The following is a 10,775-nucleotide window of genomic DNA, read 5'->3' as shown; positions in this document are numbered from 1 at the left end:
GTCGCTAACAACCGGTTCTGAGCCCAGAGCGGAAAAGCAGAATTTCATATTTATTTTTTTTGCATCAATGTCTGCTGAACTACACATTTTTTTCATAGTTTGCAGATGGAGAATATTTTTGCTTTCACATGGGTTGCAAATGTATCATTTATTTTCCTTCTTTATTTTCTCCTTAGGAAGTCCTTTCTAACCTGATGTTAAATATCATTCACATATGCTGTATTGTAATAATTTGGCAGTTTTGTATTGTCTCCTTATATCTTTTTAGTCCATGTGAAACATATTTTGTATTGTCATATGATGTAGAATATGAATCCTTCCCCAAAATGATAGCCATATTTCTCAATATGATTTTTTTCTATAACCCATAAATATTGATTCAAAATATCATATTTATTATACATAAATTCTTATTTCTTAGCTTTCTATCTAATCTACTTATTTATTCATTTATCTGTAACATGCTTCTTTTATCATGATAATTATTTTTCCCTTTAACTTCTGCAATGACAGGTCTTCACTAAATATTTTTTCCAGAATTTTCTTATCAATTCTCACATATTTTTCCATGTAAAATTAAAAATCAGTTGAACATTAACTTTTTTTTTTAAGATTTTATTTATTCATGAGAGACAGAGACACAGGCAGAGGGAGAAGCAGGCTGCATGCAGGGAGCCAGATGTAGGACTCGATCCCGGGACTCCAGGATCACACCCTGGGCTGAAGGCGGCGCTAAACTGCTGGGCCACTGGAGCTGCCCCAACATTATCGTTTAACATAAGTTTAATCTACTGTTCTGGGAACATGATGTAATCATGGCATTTGGTCATGTCTTGGTCAAGAGTATTTCAGAATTTAAAAAAATTCTTATTCCTAGACTTTTCATGATTGAATATATGATACATTTGTGTTTTCCCATATGTTGTGTGCTTGCATATGACTATATATATAGTTTATGTATGTATATAATATACATGTGGTTTTATTTTTTGTACTCCTATTCCAATAATAGGTTCACCTTCAAAATTAAAGGAGTAGAAACTACACAATTCCAATGTATAGTTAAAAAAAAATCTGATAATCTTTAGAAGTTACTAAAAGTTATAATTTAGAAAAATTTGGTGTTATTGGAAAGTTTTTCATAATAACATTGAATGAAAGAAAAAATGTCAAATACAAAGTTGTATATTCATATTTGGTTAAATTGCAAATAAGCAGATTACTTTTGAATATTTTGTGTGTGGCATATACTGTGTACATGTTTTCATATGTATTTCCAGTTTTATCTCACAACAATCATTTGTGAGAGGCCCTATTATTATCATTTCCATTTTCTTTTTTTTTTTTTTTTTAAGATTTTTGCTTATTTATTCATGAGAGACACAGAAAGCAAGGCAGAGACACAGGCAGGGAGGAGAAGCAGGCTCCATGTAGGACCCCAATGGAGGACTGAAACCTGGAACCTTGGGATCACATCCTGAGCTGAAGGCAGATGCTCAACCACTGAGCCACCCAGGTGTCCCTATCATTTCTGTTTTCAAGAAGGGAAAACTTAGGTATGGAAGGGATAAGAAACTTGGACAAGGTTGTTTGTACTCAGTGCTGAGCTGGTATCTGAATCCAAGCAATCGGAGTTATGAGCTCACCATCTAAACCATAGAGACCAAGAATAAAATAAATAAAATAAAATAAAATAAAATAAAATAAAATAAAATAAAATAAAATAAAATAATAAAATAATAAATAAAATAAAATAAAATACCATAGAGACCATCCAAACATCTACAAGCTTCAGGATATCTAGGCCCTAACTGGACGAGGTTGCCTAATTTTTGAAGAATAGTAAATTGATTTGACATGTATTTAGATTTATTTTAGCCACACTGTTTTCTTTAATCTTAGAATCAAATACAGAGATTCAGAGATGATGGGACTCTGGGAATATATAGTTCTTGATTCCAGCAGTTACATAAATATTTGAAAAATCAAAGATAATATTTTAAATAAATTAATGTCTATAAGTTTGAAATTCAAAGCAAATGGATATATTTCTAGAAAATGTAAAGTGTCAAAATTAACACAAGAAGAAATAGAAATAAAAAAAAAGGAAGAAATAGAAATCTTAATTGACCAATGTATTTTAAATAAACAACATTGCTTTAAAACATTTTCTATTTAGAAGTTTTACATGTGAATTTTACCATGTAAACATAGGCTAGTTTGTCTAGGAAACAGAAAAAAAAAAAGCTGCTAAAGTATTTTAATGAGCCTATTATAGCATACAAATACCAATAAAGACAGTTTAAGAAAATAAAACTATGGTTCAGTTTCATTTGTGAACAGCAATATTAATATTATCAATAAAATTTTATCCAACCAAATAAAAATGTGTTTTGTTTAAAATAATAATAATTTCAGGGATCCCTGGGTGGCGCAGCGGTTTGGCGCCTGCCTTTGGCCCAGGGCGTGATCCTGGAGACCCGGGATCGAATCCCACGTCGGGCTCCTGGTGCATGGAGCCTGCTTCTCCCTCTGCCTGTGTCTCTGCCTCTCTCTCTCTCTCTCTCTCTCTCTCTCTGTGACTACCATAAATAAATAAAAATCTTAAAAAAATAAAATAAAATAAAATAAAATAATAATAATTTCAATAGATCAAAAAGAAATAAAATCCCCACATGTTCAGCATTCTTAAAAGACTAGGTAGAAAGGGGATTTTCTTACTCTAATGACAAAATAATAAATTATAGCAATAACACATCAAATGAAAACATTTTAGGATTTCATTTAAGATTGGAAAAAAATATAGACCAAGTATTTCACTCCTATTCAACAGAACACAGAAAGTCTTAGACAATACGAGAAGACCAAAAAAAGAAAAAAAAAAGAAAAAAATAGAAAGTATGAATTGCTAGGAAGAATTGAAACTCATTACTTGCTGATGATAACCTGAAAATCAAGTCTAAAAATCTACTGACAATCTAATTGTCTCAATAAGAAAATCCAAAAAGATTATGAAATGATTAGAAGAATGTGAGTATATAAAATGAAATATAAATTCAAAAGAATTAAAATAATGGAATTATTATAAATAATTTTATAAGTATTTTAATAAATTTTATAAATAATAAAATTGAATGTGTCTGTGATTTCAGGATAGAAAGAGATTTTTTTAAACAATACCAAAAATAGCATGAAATATAAAAGGAAAAATTGATAGCTTTACTACATTGAAGTAAAGATGTGCCTTCAAAATAGGATGACAAATACAAAATTAAATCATCAGCGGTAGACTGTGTGAAAAATCTTTTCAGTTTCTACAAATAACTAAGGATGTTAAGAATATATATAAAGACGAAGGACTCATCAAGATAATGTCAAGGAACATTATAGAAAAATAATTTAAAGCTGTGGAGTAATTTGAATGGCCACAAAATATATGAAGAGTGCTCATTGACTGGGGCCTTTTGTTCATTGGAGGAACTTTGTGAACAGCCAATATTTGAGCACTTACTATGGCCAAGCACTATTCTAAGTGCTTTTAAAATATAAAGTGCCCTGATTCTTACAGCAACTTTATGCGCTAGATATTATCATGATCTCATTTTACGGATAAGGAATCAGGAACAGAACGTTACACAAGTGTTCAATGATACAAGCAGGAATCTGGATCCAATTGGGATAGCTTTGAGTTTACCCACCTAATCTCTGAACCACTGTGACTCTGCTGCTGCTCTTCTACAATGGTAAAGTCATAAGCTAGCTAAAAATTTGAGAGATAATATCAGAGCTGATGGAGATGTGGGGAAATGAGAAATCTTATATAATATTGAGAGGCGTAGTACAATGTAGCTGTTTAGAAAACAATCTGGCAATATTTAGGTAAAATTGTAGGCATATACTTTGTGCCCCAAACTCTCACTCTGGAGTCTACCCTCCAGAGATGCTCTTCACAGATGCCCCAGAAGACATAAACAATGATAACCCTCAAAGCATATTGTGCTAGAAAGAGTTGAAGGCAACCCAGGAGTTCAAAAATAGATACCTATATATGTAAAATGTGGTATATGGATATGCATGAGAGGAATACTGTACAGTGTCAGAGCCAATGGGCAGCATGGAAGAAATAGCTGTGTAACCAGGTTTCAAAACTATATAATTGAATAAAATAGTAAGAAACAAAACGTGGCACTATTTATGTCATTAAAAGCATACTATGTTAAAAATAAATTTCAGGGGCACCTGGGTGGTGCAATCTTTTGAGCAACTGACTCTTGGTTTCAGCTCAGGTTATGATCTCATGGTCGTGAGATTGAGCCGCCCCCTCCATAGGGCTCAGGACTCAGTACAGAGTGTGCTTGAGAATCTTTCTCTCCTTCTGCCCCTCCTGCTTGTGCTCTCTCTGGAATTGAAGAAGAAAGAAAGAAAGAAGAAAGAGAATAAAAGAAGGAAGGAAGGAAGAAAGGAAGGAAGGAAGGAAGGAAGGAAGGAAGGAAGGAAGGAAGGAAGGAAGGAAGGAAGTTAGTTGGTTAGTTTCAAGGACAAACATATTTACAAGTGGCCACAAACTATGTGGAATGTTCCTTGGACTGCATGTGAGTGGGTGCCAGATGGGTGTGGGAAGGGGATAGATGACGGAGGAATGAATGGGAAGAATCATGAAATAAAACACTGGTTGACAATAAAAATTTGCTATGACCCAAGGCAATTCTGTGCACCTGAGATAAAATTCTGTGCACCTGAGATAAAAATCCCAAGGTAAATAAAATAAATAAAATAGAAATAGCAACAAAAATTTTAAAAATTTAAAAATCTGTCATCTACCTAATATATATATTTTTAATGTTGGTGTATCAATACATAAATGTTATGTAGAATTTAGATCTATTATAATAAAAATATGTAGAAATTTAAAGAAATTATGGAGACCTATAGAATAGCACAAAGAGAATGGTTCTAATTCCTTTTATCCCTGTATATTCTTTTAGCTGTGTGACAAAAAGGAAAACATTGAACTCAGGAAGCGTTTCACATGAATTGTAAAACCTGGGTTACTAATTTACTATTTTATTTCTATCTGGCATAAGAATGCATAGCAAAATACTTGTTTCTATGACCTGAAATCTTGCAGCCTTACAAAAATATTCAATGATTGCTAAGGAAAATATGCCTTCTCTTGCATGTATTGGCCTTTCTTTTGATCTAGTTCCAAAACTTATAATGACTCCAAAATGTATTTACTTATTGAATCACAGAAACAGCAAAGAGGGAGAAGCTTGGTGAGTACTTTAAGAGAAGGCAAAAAAAAAAAAAAAAAAAAAGGAAAATATTTCTTCCCTTTCAGCTATATTCTAATGTATATTCTAATGGTCTTAATTACTATCCTCTTACATAATGGCCTTTATTATGTGCTTGCAATACTTATTTAAACAATGGCAAAAATGCAATGTATGTATTCCTTAAAGACAAAAGGTAAAAAAAATCCTATTCTCATTTAGAGATATAGTAAAATATTTATGAATAAAATGATACAATGTCACTTTAAAATCCTCCAGGAAAGTAGTTGGTGAGAAAAAGATAAAAGGAAATTGGTAAGGTGATAATAGTTTTTGATATTGAGTGGTTAGCATATAGAGGTTCACTATCCTCTTAGGCCAACTCTTGTATAAGATTACGATTCCCCATTATAAAATGTTTTTCTTAAAAACATAATAAATTTGGACTTTGTATGGTTTAAAACATGATTTTGCTATAAATGCCTTCTGAAATATTTATGACGTGAATAAAGCTCCTAGAGCTGCATGGCTGGATACATTAGGAAGAGTTTATGATGCCATCCAAAAGGCCAGCCGCATCAGGGTGAGGTATGGCTTGACATGTCTCTCATTTCCAAAACAACTGGCAGGTGTGGGCTACTTTTTCTTACGTGTGGTAATCATCAGTAAGTTTTTTCTTCCCTGAATTTGTGTGGGGCACCTCCTGTCTACAGATCTTGCTTTCTCTTTCATTGAACAATTTCCAGATTAAAGTAGGAAGTGATGAATATTTATTAAAATCAAGTAAACTTGCAATGGAAGATAATGAAAGTTTTTGTTCTGTTTTGGTTTGTTTGCAACTTCCAAAGTACATTGCAGAAAAACGTTGCCCGAAAAGAGATTAGTGAGTGAAATTGTAAATGTTACTGACATAGTTTAAACCAAGTCATTTGTTTTCAGAGAATTTTCTATACTAAAATACTAGTTGAGGGGATCCCCGGGTGGCTCAGCGGTTTAGCGCCTGCCTTTGGCCCAGGGCCCGATCCTGGAGACCCGGGATCGAGTCCCACATCGTCGGGCTCCCGGCATGGAGCCTGCTTCTCCCTCTGCCTATGTCTCTGCCTCTCTCTCTCTCTATGTCTATCATGAATAAATAAATCTTTAAAAAAAAATACTGGTTGAAAATTAGTAACATGTATTTTTTAAGGTCTGTGACAATTTAATTATTTCAAGTAATGAGTACTAAAATCTGAGACTGTGGAAAGTCTGAGGAACACCGCTCTAGAGGTCTGTGCCAAGCAGCTTTCCTCATATGACCCTGTAACTAGATGGCTTCTTTTACTTGTCATGTCAAGTAAACCAAGCTCATTATTTAGAAAAGGGTCACATCTTTCAAAAGGTCATCAGGAGGTTGACTTTTCTGTCATTTGGATGACCAGGACAGGTTTTCAATTTTTATAGCTTTCCACTTTCCCTCTTGGGATGCTGAAACTATAAAAGTGAATCTTTTCTGCAGAAAGTGCTCTGCCCATCTGCTAAGAGAAGTTTAAAAATTTAATGATGAAATTGAATTTTAAAAGTTTAAAGTTGTACTACAATAAAAGGAAAATAGTTTGACATTTGAATTTTTTTTTTAAGATTTTTATTTTATTTATTCATGACAGACGCAGAGACAGAGAGGCAGAGGGAGAAGCAGGCTCCATGCAGGGAACCCAACGTGGGACTCAGTCCCAGGTCTCCAGCATCAGGCCCTGAACTGAAGGCGGCGCTAAACCGCTGAGCCACCCGGAGTGTCTGACACTTGAGTATTTTTACTTTGTATTTCAACCAACGAAAAAAATCGAATGTTCCTCCACAGTCATTTAAAAATATGGAAGTTTTTTTGGCTTTACATTTTATCTTATTCTAGAAAACATGAAAAGACATTTTTTCCACTTAAAGAGAAGAATAAAAAGCTGTTTTGTGTGTTTGTCAAATTTCTAGACAAATAAATAGGTCAAACACTTAGTAGTTTAGGGGATACAGTTCCACAAAGTCAGCTTTCCATGATAAAATTAAAGGTGAAAAGACATTTAAAAGCTGTTTCCTGCCCACTGCATGATTGTGACTCTTAAAGGCACGGAGTATAGTAGTTAGGAATCTGGAATTTGCATTAAAAAAGAAACAAAGCTACCTGGGTTTTATTTCCAGATGTTCCATTTATAATCAGTGTGTCCTCTGACAAATAAGTGACCTCCTCAACATCTCCATCTGTAAAATAATGATGATGAATATATACTGAGCACATACATGTAAAAACATGCACATTGTTGTACAGGTTAAAATAGACTGTGCATAAAAGGCACATAACAAGGAAGTAGCATATTTATAGAACGTGCCCAGTAAGCTTTAATTATTATTGGCTCTGAGATACCATTTACATTTAATTTAAAATACATAGCAATGGATATGTATGACTGGCCAAATAATTGCTTTGAAAGGAAATTTAAAAAACACATTTGTTGTACAGCAGAAGCCAAATATGCAGCATGTATTTGCACAGTTGAATGATTCTGAATTGCCCTGAAATTCCCTGAAAGAGACAGTTTTCTCATTGGAACATACTTTGACTTTCAAACTGCATCTGGTTTGAATTAGCCTTGGAAATCACTGCTCTTTTTTCCTAAAATAAGTGCTTGATAATCTCACATAACCCTGACAAAAATGTCATTTAATGGTTTTGGTTTTTTTTTGGGGGGGGGGCAGTAGTCTATTGACTGCTCAAAACTTTCACAAAGAGAAATATAAGTAGCAGGTTATGGGCCTTTATCGATTGTTAATGTGATTGTAAGAATGTGAACAAGCTAATCTCTGGCTCACAATTGCTGTGCTGTACAACTGTACTCAAATGTAGAACATTTCTCCTCATTGCTTTCAGTTCTTAATTATTAATATTCTCAAATCGATATCATTGTGGCTCCAATAAAAAGCTTCTTACCAAATAAGTGCCAGTATTTTCCCCAAAAGCTGTTCTTTATCTAATAGGGCCTTAATATATCATATTCATTGACCTTCCATCTTATTCCCTACAGGTATTAATTAAGACATCAAAGATAGATTCCAATGACGTATTGTTGGAGAAGAAAAGGAGCCCAGGTCTTTAAAAAAAAAATGCCAAGAGCTCTCCAAAGATTCCTGGATGGCTCAGAGGAGAACCTAGCATCTGTGAGACTCTGAGAGGTTGACAACTCTAACCAGGCTGTGTGGTCTGTCACCCTGTTTCAGGCTGGACCTGTTCAGAGAATTTCAATGAAAGGTTTAAGAGATGCAATTCTGGACACAAACTGTTGAAATCAATTCCAGTTCTGTCACCTACGGTGTGTCTTGGGTAAATTGTTTGTGGTCTTTCAAAAAGGGAGAAAAATAATTCCCAGCTGGTAGGGTAGTTTTTGAGGGTTAGGTGAGTCCATTCATGTAGAGTGCTTAGGATAGGGCTTAGCACAAGGTAGGAGGCCAGTATATATTTGCTATATCATTAGTATCAACATAACCATCATCATTATCATAAGTATACAGATAAATACACATATATACATACATGTAAATATGCATACATGAACCAAAATGGTAACCCTTTTGCTTTTACCTTGCAATTTGTACTTACCATGCACTATTTTTTAAAGGAAAGTACATAAACATTTATCTCATTTAAAAATTGCTGCCTAGCTTTGAGCAGTGGCAGTATGATAGCCAATGAAGTTTATCCGAGGCGTGACTATTGCTAATTGAAAAATTGCTGCCTTCCGACACATTATTTTGATATACTAATCTTACATTAATGTACTTTTAGTTTTTCTTTCTAGGCTTTTTGCTTTACAAATAGTATTTAAACCTACAGGATTTTATATATAAATTTGCGTATGAATACCATTCTTTCTGAAGAATTGATTTGTAGAAGTGAAACTGATGGATCAAATTATATTTATTTTCAAAAATTTGATGGATGGGACGCCTGAGTGGCTCAGCGGTGGAGTGTCTACCTTCGGCTCAGGGTGTGATCCTGGAATCCTGGGATCGAGTCCCACATCTGGCTCCCTGCATGGAGCCTGCTTCTCCCTCTGCCTGTGTCTCTGCCTCTCTTTTTCTCTCTCTGTGTCTCTCATGAATAAATAAACAGAATATTTAAAAAAAAATAAAAATGTGATAGATACTTCTAAAGTATTCTCCAAGTGTATCATGCCCCCATTTTATTCTTCTAAAAACCATATAAGACTACTCTTTTTTGGGATGCCTGGGTGGCTCAGTGGTTGAGCATCTGCCTATGGCTCAGGGCGTGATCCCAGGGTCCTGGGATTGAGTCCCAAATTGGGGTCTCCACAGAGAGCCTGCTTCTCCCTCTCTTTCTGCCTATGTCTCATTCTGTGTCTCTCATGAATAATAATAATTTAAAAAGGTAGAGTTTCATATCATGATCTTAATTTTGTTTAAAATGTTATCAGAACTTATCTGTGGGTTGTATGATTAGAGATAATTTGAATCTTATTTGTAGTTGGTACTTTCAAAATTGTCTTCAGTAAATATAACTATTGTAATCAGAAAAATTTACAATAAATATTAAAATTAAAAAATAGTGGGAAAAATAAGAATGATTCTTGCTTTTCAGAAGTCTCCCAAGTATCACAATGCCCCACAATTTCTTTGGTGAAACAAACTGCCTTCCACTTTTTTCCTCAGTGAGCCTCAGCTGGGAGCATGAGCACCAAGTATCTAGGGGATAATTATGGAATGGCTTACTTTTAATCTTTGTCACTTCAGGAGAGAGACTGAGCAGACCTGGAAGTGATGAGGCTCCCCTTTGCCAGTTTCAGAACAGTGTTCTCTGAAATATGTAAAAACAAAACAAACAAAAAAAACACAACAAAACAACAAAACAACAAAAAAACAAAAACAAAACAACAAACTCTTCAAAAATCCTTCCAATCAATTTGAGTAGTCCATAGAAGCCTGTGATTTTTGGGAAGCCTCAAAGTATCAAGATAAGAGGAAGCTAGAGTCAAAGGAATACCAAATTGCTTAATTTAAACTCATATAAAGAGATGTTAAGTCAAGGATAGAATTTGCTGAAGGAAGAATTTATGGTCAGTGAGAAGCAGGTCTTTCAAGCCCTTAACTTTTATTTTTTATTTTATTTTTCTTAAAGATTTTATTTATTTATTCATGAGAGCCATTGAAAGAGAGAGAGGTAGAAATATAGCAGAGGGAGAAGCAGGCCCCTGCAGGGACCGGGATATGGGACTCCCTCACAGGACCCCAGGATCCCAGGACCATGACCTGAGGCAAAGGCAGACACTCAGCTGCTGAGCCACCCAGGCCTCTTGCCTTTAACTCTTTTAAACAACCTGGTATTTGGTTTAAGTGAATTAATTAACCTTATTTTTGTAAGTACCTGCACACAAAATGATGATCTGATCATGTCTGATTTCCATCATTCTCTATGGTCATACAGCTCTGACATTTAAATATTCTAAGTAGTTGTTGACAAAG

The 10,775-nt window shown here is 34.4% G+C and overlaps 1 non-coding gene across 1 annotated transcript; it reads left to right on the top strand.

Annotated features, from left to right (window-relative positions):
* The first annotated feature begins 8,955 nt into the window (after window positions 1-8,955).
* Window positions 8,956-9,095, top strand: LOC144289247 (U4 spliceosomal RNA). Its single transcript, XR_013357230.1, has one exon. It is a non-coding gene; the product is annotated as a U4 spliceosomal RNA (small nuclear RNA).
* The last annotated feature ends 1,680 nt before the right edge of the window (window positions 9,096-10,775 follow it).

Source organism: Canis aureus, chromosome 18 (assembly GCF_053574225.1).
Source record: "Canis aureus isolate CA01 chromosome 18, VMU_Caureus_v.1.0, whole genome shotgun sequence".
NCBI lineage: Eukaryota > Metazoa > Chordata > Mammalia > Carnivora > Canidae > Canis > Canis aureus.
Note: the sequence above shows the minus strand (reverse complement) of the source record. Positions and strands in the feature narration are given on the sequence as shown.